The 14,524-nt window shown below is 30.9% G+C and overlaps 1 protein-coding gene across 1 annotated transcript in view; it reads left to right on the top strand.

The window, feature by feature from the left end:
* The first annotated feature begins 2,412 nt into the window (after nucleotides 1-2,412).
* LOC136974719 (fibroblast growth factor 8-like) overlaps nucleotides 2,413-14,524 on the top strand; it is a 31,720-nt gene continuing 19,608 nt past the window's right edge. Inside the window, exon 1 of the mRNA XM_067269661.1 lies at nucleotides 2,413-2,498. The gene's annotated coding sequence lies outside the window, so the exon portion shown is untranslated. The remainder of the gene's footprint in view (nucleotides 2,499-14,524) is intronic.

Consider the following 14,524-nt stretch of genomic DNA (forward strand, 5'->3'; position numbering starts at 1 on the left):
CTTACCTACGATTTATTCTTAACCGTTTCATAAGTAGATCTAACCTTGAATGCCTTCACGTTTAAATTTTCTTTACAGTGCGTCATCGCTTCTAAAGTTAAGAAAAAAATAATAATGAAGAAGACATTTATGTATATAGAATCTCACTTTAAACCAATTTAAAGATTAATATCTCGTTTTTTTTTTTTTTTTTTTTTTTTACTTTAAAGTATAATTAAATTCGTGTAGCTTTTAACCGAATAGCCTATAATTAAATGTATTATTCTAGCAAATTTGCCACTTAGCAATTTTACGAATATTGAATTTTTATAGTATAAGACGTAGATATAATTGTTTAATAGTATCTAATTCTTAAAACATATTAAGATAAGAAAAGAAACTTGAAAACTTTATCATAAAAACATCTATAATTAGTTTTTGCACTAATTAATGAGTACCAGTTTCTCATAATTTAGATAATTTTTTAAAAATTTTATTCGAGTTTTAAAAATGCAAATTTCACTAACATCAAAATAAGAAATTGCAAAACACTAATTTACACTTTCAGAATAAATTGAGCGGCTGCATTTTAATTGACTTTTCTAAGTTACAATTTTCATTAAGTAACTACCTTAAATGGTAGTTGTTTAATGAAAATTGTATCAGAAGTTCAATTAAATTACATTTAAAGGATGAATGTCAATCAAAAAAACAACAAAAAAAAAGTAAAGGTCTATCTTAAAATCAGTAGTCTAATAATAACTACAAATACTGTAATTAAGTGGACGTTATAAATCCAAAAATGGAGAGCATTTCTACCTACACGCTCCACCTCTTCTTATTAGATTTTTTTTTTTCGAATTAATGTTTTTAGAGCGTTAAATTTAAAACGTATTATCATAAATAGAAATATTATATCCGAGTTGTAAATAAAAGTACATTATCAGAGAAAGAGTAGGGCATATATCAAAAGATATGCGATCTCATAAGTCTATTTATTTTAGACCTTTTCTTAAAGCAAAGGGCAAAGGCTAAATAAAAAAAATTAAGTTACTGCAAACATCTTTGATTTGTATTCAGCATAAGAACGAATTAAGCTGCCTGTTGGACATGTTATCTACTTGTTATCTGAACCGAGCCAGGTAGAGTAGCGAACTCCTAAGTACATCATTCTAACCTATTGACCTTTTTCTTAGTTGCACACACCAACTTTTTTTTAACCAATCGATTTTTTCTGAACATGTTTTTATCTGGACAAGTGTACTTGGCGCAGAGCTACCGGCTTACCTGCTGTGAGTCGGTGATAAATATCCTATATCATAAACATAGACACGTTGATGGAGTTTTGTAAAGCTATGAATACTCCTTTTATTCTATGATTAGATGCAAATTCGCCAAATATTTAATACGCAATTAATTTAATACGATGTTTTCGTGCATAGAAAGTCGAAAAATATTGTCGAATAAGTGGAAAATAATTATTTTCAAAGAGGTTGTTGGATGAAACGTTTATGCGCCGGTATTTTGGCTGTCTTACAACACTTTGTAAAAATGTTGCAACTCAGCCAAACTCCGATACGTACGATCTAATAAACATTTACATTTGACACATCTGTTGCAATACAATGAAGTGTCTTTGCAACACCATAATCAAACTCAGATGTAGAGGGTGAAAAAATCAATCAACAGAGAATATGGAAGAACTGATTGCAAAGGCTTTTATATGTTTCGACAATAGTTCAATATTTTTTTTTTACCGGATAACTTGTCTAAAAAATGTTGATAAAATTTGGATATTTTATACATATTTAATACAATAAAATAATTGTTTACTCAGTTCAGTCCAATCATTGAAGAAAAAGGAAAAAATGGAATGCAAGATGACTATTTTAAGATTGAATCGATTTGCAAAGATAGATTATTGGCTAAATTTTTACTTCAGTGTTTAAAGAATCCCGAAGGCTATCTTAGAAGGGGGATAGTTAGATGGTGTCACAGATGCAATAATTGATAGAGGGTTTAAGCGTATAAAAGTAGCCGCTGCCTGAAGCATTAAAGGGAACAAGGAAGCCGATAAATTTCCAAATATAATACTTACTCAACTATTAAGGATTACGTTTAGAATAATACCGTTATTTTTTGTATTACTTCTTGAAGTTCTTTTTATAAAATTAAAGAAGGTAATTTTTCCAGCGTTATCTTTTGTGTAAGTATATCAGTAATAAGATATTCCTACAATTAAAACTCTTCTGGTCGTTAACTTTAATATAATTTGACTTAGAACTTTTACTTTACTTACAGCCGATGCTCGAACTTCCTTCTTCACATACACTTCGGCGCGGTCTTTAAGAATGTAACGAGTGTTTCTTTCATCGAGTCGATCGTAGTTGACTACTTCACAAATTCCTACATTGCTCTAAATGGAACATTCCAATCGTTAAGCCGACAATGCCGGGCTAACCTCACCCCTCGACACCACCTGCGAGGAAGGAAGTGACCTAATTGGATGCAAGTGACAGGTACGTCATTACTTACATCAATGTCACGTGTTGTGATATTTACAACAACCAGGGTGCAAAGCACCCTTGAGGGGTCTCAGGGTGTAATCCGCCCCTTTTCTCGACAGCTGGCCCACCGCCAAACATGACTTATGATCTACTATAATTACACCAGCTTTGTTTTGGCTAATCATAGCGGCTTGATCCTCCGTCTGGTACTGAAGAGGCCCTTCCCTTCTATCATGGGCATTGCTCTATGTTTTTTTTAAACCGACATTTCGGTCGAGTGATAACACCTACTAGTCGACTGTGTTAATTTCATGACATATAGAACTCAAAAGTCCGTTTTAATTCGTTTCATCGCGTTAATACATAATAATTGATTAATTAAAGAGTTTTCATAATGACTATATTTTAAATTTATGTCCACAATCTCATTTACATTTCACTATAGTTTAGTTGTACAGCATTCATTTACTGAAGAGCTATTTTCAGTTAACGAAAAGCTATAAAAACATTTCAATTTAGATAAAAATAAGAATTTCGGATGATGGATTTATTCCATGTTAACTTAGCTCCGAATGCAATTTAGCTCATTAAGTTAAAATTTTATTGATTCCTTGAGAATTACATTACTTACGCTCTATTATTTATATAAATATATTAGAAAACTAATAGAAGATCAGTTAAAATCTAAATCCTTAAAATGCTGAATTATTATTTAATTAATTATTAATAAACTGTATAAGTATTGCATAAAAACAAAAGCAAAGTAGAGAATAGAAAATGAATAAAGATTTAAAAAAAAGGTGTGTCTGTTATAAAAGTAGAAAATTCTCGTATGCCTAGAAGTGATATGAGGCCATTAAGCTAAATACATTTTCATAATTAAAAATCCCAATATTAATTTATTACATATTAATTTTGGAGATAAAAATTAATTGGGGGTCACGTCAAAATTTATTATGGATCTCGCGTGATCGGATAAATTCCACTCTCCAGAATATTTCTTAAGCAAATTCTGAAATAGAAAAAAAAAAGATTTCGATATGCAAAATGAACTTTGACCTTTAATACGTAATACTTGGAAGCAAACGAACAATCCATGAAACACGACGGACATAAGTTTTAGGATTTCCTTCTGAAGACAGAGGCACATGACAGGTTAATCGGTGCACATACTCCCGCGATTCGTTACAAAGGAAGATGCATACGTAATTGTGCAGTACCGATGGCGTAGAAGTGTCTTCGGGGGTTCAGGCCACCCTGCTCGATGGGTCTTTAGATTAATCGTTGCAACAATGCAATTCTCTTGCTTTAGTAATCCACGATGTCGACACCGAGGTCGTTGTAGAAACCACTGTCACGCCTTCTTGGTGAAACCATTATTTTCAACCTTCTGTGAGGTCTTTTAACTTACCTGTATTTTTTAATTGGACTATTTTGACCGAATTTTTATGTAATTTGATAGAATTTCAAATTTGTATGTAAATCAATCAATGATTAACGACTCGGATATCGAATTTAATAGCAGTAATTGTATATGGTGGAAGTTAAACGCTGCTTTTTTAACTGACCCTCTTTTGTTTTGACGTTCCCATGCCCCTATAAGGACCTGGCCTCATTTTACCAGCATCGGTATTGAACGAATTTATATTATTTGATTATGGTTTTTATATAATTTTCTACGAGATTTACAAAAATAAGGAAACACGGTTTAAAGAAAAAATTGTTTAATTAGAAATTTGAACTTATTTATCAACGTTGAAATATATCTTTTACACGAACAATCGGTTGTAATTTGAGGAGATTTCTTTAAACCGAGGAGAAACAAATTTACGGTGAAAAATAGGAAACTAATATTTGTTACTTCGATCAGGATAATAAAACTTTGTCTTCAGATTACGGAGAGAAAACAGGGTAGCCCAAAAGTTACTTAACCATGTTCTTTCTCGTCTTCACCTACATTTATGAATATGAATCACGAATCAGATTTGTTAAATTCTGTTAAATTTGTAAGTACTAGAGTATTCGAATAAGAGCAATTCTAGCTTTAGAACGGTTAAATAACTTTTGGTCCTCTCCTTACATCAAAATTAGCGATAATATTTAAGATTAAGATTTAATAAAATAAATTTTCAGTGCTTCCTATTTTTTCAGCAGTTGTTAAAACTTGAAATCTTAGACTAAATCGTACAATTATTCGAAAATATTCACGCAAATTAAAATAAATATTTAAACGGAAGATAATCGACTTTCGTATCAGCCATCGATTACGTAGATGCGATGTTTGTCGAATAAGTTAAACGTAACAAAATAATTGTCTAACAAATAGAAAAGATCGATGAAATGCCGCCATACAGTGGCACAGACTTCTTTGGTGACTTTGTCGCCTGGTTTCGAAGTCCGGCATTTTATTTGTTCGCAGAAACTCGACTTTAGTTTAGGAAAGGAACGATCGGAATGTTTAAAATATAAAATAATAATATTTACTTAACGTCAAAAAATTGATATATCATAAATGATAAATGTTTCACGAAATGTTATACTCTTGAAAACGTAGATAATGTTATGATATGTAATTTCCACTATCGTTGTTGTCAGCGCATTAAATATAAATGATTTGCTGCTATTTAACGTTAAAACGTGTTAAATATTATTATAAATTATATTTAACACTTTTCATTATATTATATCTATTATAAAAATATATTTTAACAACGTTTTTAGCTTAATATATAGAGATAATTCTTCTTAATTGTATAAAATTAACTTACAAGTTCTGCTTTATCTAGATTAACTTATAAGGGAACTTTTGTTAAGAATTAACATTCGATAGTACATTTTAATTGTTTTATCTTATATCTATTTAAAAAAAAATGAAAAATATTTACGAAATAAGAAAGAATTCATGACGTTTGTGGCCCTGGTCGATTGCGGTTCCGAAAACGTTTTTAATTACGTCGTTAAGCGTGATCAAAGAGAATATTCGGAAGTGCTGCCAGATAGAATACATTGAATGACGTGTTTGCTTTAGATTTCTTTGAAATAAAATCAACGGTTTTGCGGGATAAGTAAGTAAACGGAATCAATCATCGTTTCTAATAGTCGGTTACCCATTGTTGGCGATACTATCTCCATATTACAAAGTTGTAATAGTATATAAGAAACGGTAAGTTTAGATAAGTAGAGATTTTCTATGACAGGTCAATACGTCACAGTTGTATCAGTTATGCGAAGCTGATTAAGTCGTTTAAAGCCCGGAGCTGTATCATCATTAACAGACCGTGAAAATTCTCCAAGACCCCATTTACCAGAAGTTACTGTCCATCATATCTACTTCCCCCTTATCTGGCGGTAGGCCTATAATGGAAATATGGCTATAGGCTGATCGATGATGGCGTCGCGTCACGTGACCCAATGGTGTGGGAAAAAATATTAAAGGAAAGTATTTTAGCTTTTGTGCATTTAATTCGATTAATCATGCGATGAAACCTCTGAGAAAAATTTCGAAAACTCCTAATAAAAAGGAGGAGAAAAATTCGAGAACCATATCGACGCTTTTGGAGTGATAAATTATCGTTCTTGCATAACTCGTCCCATCGTATATTTTATATGGAAAATTGCCTTCGATAGTCTCTGTCTGAATAGAGTTATTCTTTCGTCATCCGCCTACTTTTTTCAATTTAATTTTGTCACCATTCCAGAAAATATATTCGATATCTCTCGAAATTTATTACCTGCCATCCAAAGAAAACATTTTAATTTCTGCTTTTAAGGACTTCAAATTATAAGTAACAAATAATTAAATCAAGTACCGAAAGTAAAGAATACTGTCTGAAACTCGATACATCCTATATTTTTTACGGTGGTTTCTAGTCTTTGGTTATAAACGATTGTACGGAAAACCTAGCGATTCGACGAGTCTTTGACATTTTTGAAAAATAGGAAAGAGATTTTTAGAATAAGCAAATATTTTATACGGTTTAATATAAGTACGACTAGAGTAAAAACCGATGTGTTTCCGGCTTCTAATAACATACCCAAGTAGAAAGGACAAACTGATCTCGGTTCCCACGCCGGGTTTCATGCGGGTACTACGTTACAGGGTGCCGACAGCAGACATTGACGAATGGGCATGGCCTTAGCAGGCGAGATCTATCATGGCTGCTGTTCCCTGTGGTTCACCGTACCTGTCTCCAAAAACTCCCAGATAGACCTATGGGCGGAGCAGAATTTTCTTCCCCTTAGACCGTAATAAAAAAAAAGAACATTCTCTTTTACGTTTCTATGTCTATGTATATCCTACGTATGTCGAGAATGAAGCAGTGTATATAAATTAAAACAATTGTTTATTTTATGCTTCTCACTATATCTTCTCGTGTTTACAGGAAGGATTAGTGGTTTTGACCATGGGCTATTTGTTCCCGACAAATATATACGCCTACTAAAAAGTAGGAAATGGTTTCTGAAAATTCAAAAATTTTGTAAATTGAATTCGATTTTATTCCGGATCTAGAGAAAATATTTTAATATTACGTGGGTGTTGTGTGGGTTTAATTCGCGCCGTAATTTAATTATTTAAACAGAGGTCGAGATTTTTGGGTGAAGTTTTTTTTAATAGACACGACACTAACAATGAAGATCGTGAGGAGGTCGACTGACGTTTCACAGATAAAGGAAAACGGTTTTATCTACTTTCCTTGTATCAGAAGTTTAAAAAAAATCCACGAAACTTTAATTACTTAGCTATGTATAATTTAGTTTTATAGACTAAAAATGTAAAAAATACGGAAATTAATGAACAAAAATTTCTTTATAACTTATTAAATTAGTACAATAACGTTTAAAGCAGAAGAATAGTTTTTCCAGCAAAATTATAGAGGCTTTAGAGAATTTTAATCGATTAATAACTCATTTTTCTTCGGTAAAATTCTTAAAAAAAGCTTATCTCCTTAAATTTTATAAAATTATTTTTAATGAGAATGATGCGATTTTCAATAGTAGTTAATAGATGAAAAAATGTAAATTAAATTTAACGTTAATAGAAAAATTGTTAGACTGATCGAGAATTAATCGCGTAAAAAATAAAAAGTGCACGTTACGGTGAATTGATAATTAAGCGAAAGATTTAATTATCCATGCCTTTATGTATTTTCTTGCGCTTTAAGTTGAACCGATGTTTACGATTATTGAGATTATCCAAAATATTTGTTAGTTATATAATATAACAATGATTTCATTGTCACCTCCTTTTAATTTTCACACTACCATACAATTTAGACAAGCGGGAGCGTATCTAATCGAGTGAATCACGATTTCGATGTTACCAGACCTCCGAGTAGTCAGAAGGAAATCGTACGTAAAAAAAAAAAAAAAACTGAATGGCCAGGTGTTTTCTGTAAGGTACAGGGTCAGAGTTGAAAAAATACAAAGATCGTGAGTGTCTAGTAAATATAATATCAATGAAGATCCTACATAATCACGTTCAAAGTTAAATTACTGCTGTTTTACGTGCCATTTTTCGCGTGAAAAATCACATCGAGATAATCCCCTTTGTAGTAGCAATATATGGATAAGTGAAATTACTAAACAGGAAATGATAACAAAAAAATTCTCGGAATATACGTGATTTATCTGTTTAATATTTTAATAAATTAAACAATAACAATAACAATCGATATATTTTTACTTCGAATTTATTTCGAGCTTTTAACTTGTTTGTTGTTAATTAAAAAATATTCTTTCGTATTTCGTTCCGCGACTTGTCTGAAAAGTTTCGAGTAAGCCACTTCTTCGTCTTTCCAACAAAACATTAATGCTTAAATGCAAAAATAACAAAAGGGAGCGCATTGTATCCAAGTGACGTGTGCGGAGTGTTTAGAAATATAATCCTTTAGATTCTGGTAGGTGTGTCCTATGCAACCATATGTTCCAACGACTGATTTTGGCAATAAGCATGCCAGGTTATTGTAGTGTAGGCGGAATTGTGGTACGCCTACCCGAAATTGTTTAGATAATTCTTGAAAAGAAGAGTGCTATATCAATTTTCAAAGTTTATTTTAAAATTATGCGTATTATAATCGTTTTAAATAGCTTTTATAATTATCAATTCGAATGTATGTATATACATGTGCATATAAGTTAAGATTTTATGTGATTGCTCATAAACAACATTTATTTTCTTATATTACGTAGTGATTGATAATACCACGAAAGTTTAAAGTTACATGGGTGCTCCAAATTTAACTAGAAAGTGGGCGAGATCCCACACAACACCCACTTCGTAACAATGTTCTGTCTACAATTAATATCTATAATGTCTTTGCCTTTTTCCACCGAGCTCTGCATCAACGTTCTTTGTACGTTGTACGTACAGTACATATAAAGAAGGCAATTTGTTTCTTTTTCACTGCGTAACACTTGTCTGATTTCCCGAAATCATTTTTCAATTAAATAAACGTTATCCGTACACTTAATAATACTACTTGAGCAGGCCTATTTATTATAATCAAGCTAAAAAGCACTTATATAAGATAATAGAAAACATACGAGGATAAATATGTTTATAAATTCTCGTAACTCCTGAATTATCTTTTATATTTTACTTAGTTTTTAACGTTTACATTTCCGAACAACAGTACAGTATCGAAAAATTTTAACACGCGTATATATATATATATACATATATATATATATATATATTAAAATGCAAGTAGATTTACGCTAGTGCTAAAAATAGTACGAGAGATAATGCGGTTAATAAATTCTGATAAAAATGGTAAATATTTATGAACCGTTAAATATATATTATTATTGATTTTCACCAAAGTATTTTCTTCAGTAATATTCAAACGTATTAACAAGCAAAGTGTAAATAAACTTCTCCGACTTAGTATCAACTTGCTACCAAGAATGTCGGGTGCGATAGACAGTGCTGCTGAGTGATTAGTAATGTTCCGACTCGTATAAACGTTTAGATCAGGGAATAAACTGTTAACCATTCCTGGAAGTTCTTTATCTTTACGTTCTAGGAACTTCGGCACATAAACATAAATTTTATTACATAAGTCGCGATTTGTTAAAATGTTACATCTGTTTAAAAAAAAGAAATAGAGGAAAAAATTTTAATACAACTCTCGATACAAATAATAATTAAAGTGGAGTTAAAAGAAGACTTTTTTCCTATTTCTTAAATTGCTTTAATATATTTTTAATTAAAAACTTTACTGGATAAATATATTTAAGTGCTTTTTTCTATCGACATTTCAGCCACCTGAGTAGAAGCGAGAACGTTTTAAATTCTACCTAAGAAAATATTTATAAGTATAGAATATATAAACATAAAATTCCTCGGATAAAGGAAAAACTTTTGATAAATCTTTCAGTAAAAAAGTGATTAGACGCATCTTATCGTTAATGTATGTGAAGGTTATCGGAAAAATTTCACTTATTATTCCACCCTTTTTGACATCACCAATTGAGATAATAGTTTCCGGTAGTAATGTTGTGAATTGGATCAAATAAATGAATAAAAAAACTATCTCGACGCTTTTATGATTGACACGTATTAAATAAGAAAATAGTGTTACTCGAGGACGGTCTCTTCGATGACCTTCGCTGGGAAGAAGTAACGTTTCCGATTAGAAAATGCAATTTTCTGCCTAGACCTAAGAGTTTTTTTCCGTTAATTGTGGTTTGGTCGATAATTGAAATCTACCACAGACACTCGACGAAACATCGTTTATGAAGTGTTTTCTTTATGACACTCATCTATTCATTCTCCTTCTCGCCCCTCCCGCTGGTTACAGGCGCCATATATACAAGCTGTGGGTGTTTTCTTGTTCTATATTTAGAAGAACGTGAATGAAAAGCAACGCTGGTGAATGAATTTAGTTCAGTGTTTAGTGGTAATATGATCACATGTAAGGTTGTAAGACAGGAAATAACTTCACTTCCGACGAAATTACTCTACAACCATTCACCTATTGAAGAATCGGGATGCCATATAAGGTTTCTTTTTGCTAAAATATGTCCTTGTATCTTTATCCATCTCCGAAAGCATTAATCAACTTAACAATGCTATCGGAAATGGTTTTATTTTATTTTATTTTTTAAAGTGCTGTTTAGCACCCGATAAAAATTAATATTTCGAATTAAATGTAAGACCCGTTCTAATACTTCTTTCCTCACCCGGACGATTGGTTTTACATTTTCACTCCAGGTGGCGCTGAATAGTAGGAAAATAATAATAATAATAAGCTGTTATTTAACAATACTTTTTTGAATTTCAATTTTATTTATGTGTTTTTTCTTCTTATTTGTAAATAACACAAAAAAGTAATACAGTTTAAATGAACGGAAATTATAGTCGAATATTCATTAAATTAAGCTTAAGTCGAAAATTATTATAGACCTTTTTTTATTCTTAAAAAAGCATTGTTTACATATTACGTACGCATTTGCCATTATGTATGTATGCAACACGATTTTATTTAAAAGTTTCAAAGGAACTTATGTTGCAAGCGATGGAAATATGTTCAAATGTGTCATATAGTGTAATGATAATGGAAAATTTTCAGATTCGTCTCATTTTTCGTCCTAGAAGTATATTAGACTATATACAACTATCAATTTTCATATAAACTAGTTAATAAATGTAAGTGCAGACAACTGATATATTGATGACTAGTCGATATATAACTCCTAGATTTTTAAATAGCTTATATCAAAGTCATTCATTCTAAAGTAAAACATTCCAATTAGCTTATATTCGTAAATACGGTTTAATGTTATCTAAACACGTAATTCTAAATCACCTTTTTATTACGAAACGAATCTACGATGATAATTTTTTTTCAGCAATTGTTTAATTAATTATCTATAAAAATAGATATAAATAGGAATGTACGCAATTAAATCTCTGTTTGTAAATATATCATTAGCGATTCCAATGTATATTATGTGGTTACCGATGTTTGAAATTTAGAATAAAGCGAAATTTAAATTCGAGAATTGCCATCGTAAATCGCAACGACGAGCGTATAATTACTCTTTGTAAGCGTAAACTTTTCAAACAACGTAACATATTTGGAACGACATCGTCAGCAATGCGGGTGACATCATCGAAATAAATAAATAAACAAGCAAAAATGGCGACGGATTCCGTATATTAAAATATCGACGAATACAGTGACGAAACATCGTAATAAACAGGAAACGAAGTGGAATCAAAAGCGGACAAAGAATCGCTACGGATGTTGTCTGCAACGAACGTCAGACGTCGCCACTTGTGCGGAAACGTCGACGCCAGTTATCGATGCATCCCACAACACGCTTAACCGGCTGCCATTTGATATAATTGAACGTGTCTCGATTATATATTTACACATACCGATTTGAATGTGGAAGTACCAGCGATAAATCCTGTTACAAATTTTTGATAAGGATAACTACATATTTCCCATTCCTTTATTGATCAATAGTCGGAGAAAACGGCCTCTTCTTAAAGATTACAAATTTTTCCCTCCCCTTCTGCCATGGGATATTGCTATTACGGTTCCAAACACCCGGCACATTTTCTTCTCTTCGGTAGAACGTGTATTACTGTTATCCACATACATACCTGGGATATTTCGTCCCTAATTAGGTTCCAGATTCCAATAAAACGACCAAAAATTTGCTGGAAGCTAGTGATAAAGAATCTATACGAGCGAAAAAATTGTTTCTTCATAATTTGTAACGATAAATTATAATAATTAACATATTTTCCGGCCATTTTTAATTAAACGCCTGCGAGTTTAAAACTATTTGATTTTAGATAAAAATTTTAAATACAAAATAATTTATACCTTAATTAAAATTAATTATTTCTTTTCCGATTATTTAATGAAATGTAATTAATTTATAGCTCCGATTTAGAAATTTAACTCTGCGTCAATGTTTTTTGATTCGAGGAAACGTCAAGTATTTAAAAAATAATGAAATTATAAATTACTCACTAATTATGATAATTTAAAATTTAAGCAATATATTTAATTAATGTCCAAGAATAGTTAAAAAGAGAGACAGAGAGAGAGAGAGAGAGAGAGAGAGAGAAAGAGAGTGAAAAAATTCTGCATACCGTCACAGGTTTGAAAAATTGATGCCCTGTAGGGGGATCAGGTGAAAGGACATTTCATCTTCGGGACACTACATTCTTTTTCTCTTAGTTTTTCCCCCTTTTAAACTATTATTTTATTTTTAACTGTTTAAGCCGCATAGTTTTCATCGGGAAAAATTCTGTGCAGTTAGGCCTATAGATCAAAAAAAAAAAAAAAAAAAAAAAAATGCGATTTCACTAACAGAGGATCCTTTGATGTTTTTCTTCAAACATAAAAGAACAATTGTTAACGGGATTTATGACCGCTAATTTGTGATTTCGCACGCGTGTCGTCTCATTAGAGGACGTTTTATCGGAGTCGTACAGGTAAGCGATTAAATCGAAGCCTCGTAATACCTTAACACGAATTTCATGTATGATGGTCATTTACATTCGACTGAAACTATACCACAACAAATCTGCATATTAACGTCGTGATTTTGGTTTTAATTCCGGAAATAATACTAAATTTAAGTTTAAAAAACTATTAACAAAAGGTAATGTTTTTCAATTCAGCATGGACTATTATACGATAGCATCTGTTCAAGCCGTATTTTTGACGCTTTCCATCTAAGAAGAAGTAAACGTATTCTTTCTGTCTGCTTCGTAACCGACCGTATATTATTAAAATTGGACAATTGGTTATTGGGAAAGAAATCAAAATTTAGATAGAAATTTGTGGTTAACTTCGATAAGAATCGAAGCCACGAATTTAGGAAGACAGTAAAATATCCTGTTATCTAATTTGATTAATCGCGATCGTACATCATTCAAATCAATTATTATTCTTACGTGGAACGAGATAAATATTTTTGAAACCATTTAAACTTAGCCGTGATGTTGCTGATGTCAATTAAAACTCCGATCAATATTTTCATAAACTCTCTATATCTTATAAATTATGTTTGATATCATATTTACGTTAATTTACATAAATTCAGTAATTCATCCTCACAAAATTTATAACATATTTTGTTTTAACGTCGGGGTCAATCTCCCATTGGGACAGTTTATAATTCCGCGCTCTTCGCAGTTCACTTAATTCGATATAATGTATAAACGTGAGATCTTAGACAAGTTTACTCTGGCTTATGGCAGGTAACAGGCTTAACAATATTATCAACTGGAAAAATTTGCTAATAAAACAGTGATCCAAACAAGTACAGTACTTTTATCTTTAAGGACTGTTAAGTAGAGAATTCTTCACTAGAAATTCTTACATTTCTTTAAATTTTTTTATTTTTTCTTATAACAGACACAGAACATTTTAATAACTTAAATTATAATTATTAAATTCTGTATATTTGATTCTTGAATTTATGCTAATTTAAAAAGTTTGCTAAATTAAAGAATAAATTATATTCATTTAAATAATTATGCATCCCATTTTCATTAAGTGGTTACGGGTTTACAATTTATTTAGACATTTTCTTTTGTATTTAAATTTTAAATATTATAAATTAACAGTATATAATGACGATAGCAGTTAAATCATAATTAAATTTACAGTTTTTAATTATTACAATTAAAGATAATAATTATAATTTAATTTCGTTGCCTATAAAATTATTTTATAAATTAGCAGAATAATGTAGCGAAATATATAAACATTTAAAGTACGATTTCATGGAAAAAGAAGCTGAATTATAATTTAATTACACGAAAATATTTATGATAACGATTTTAATTTCAATATAACAAAATCCATCGCAATTTAAGGCACGTAGATATAATTTCGAAAAGATCGAGCGTGTGTTATTTCCAGTATATATAACACATCAGTAATATGGACTTTCGATCAGATAAAATTACTATCTCGTTAGACAATCATATTTCATTAGGGGATGGAATATTGACTCTTTCTTCCATAACTAGGTGTATACTCGAATCTTATTCATTCTAATAA

This window comes from Centruroides vittatus, unplaced genomic scaffold (genome assembly GCF_030686945.1).
Source record: "Centruroides vittatus isolate TY-2023 unplaced genomic scaffold, ASM3068694v2 contig_355, whole genome shotgun sequence".
Taxonomy (NCBI): Eukaryota; Metazoa; Arthropoda; class Arachnida; order Scorpiones; family Buthidae; genus Centruroides; species Centruroides vittatus.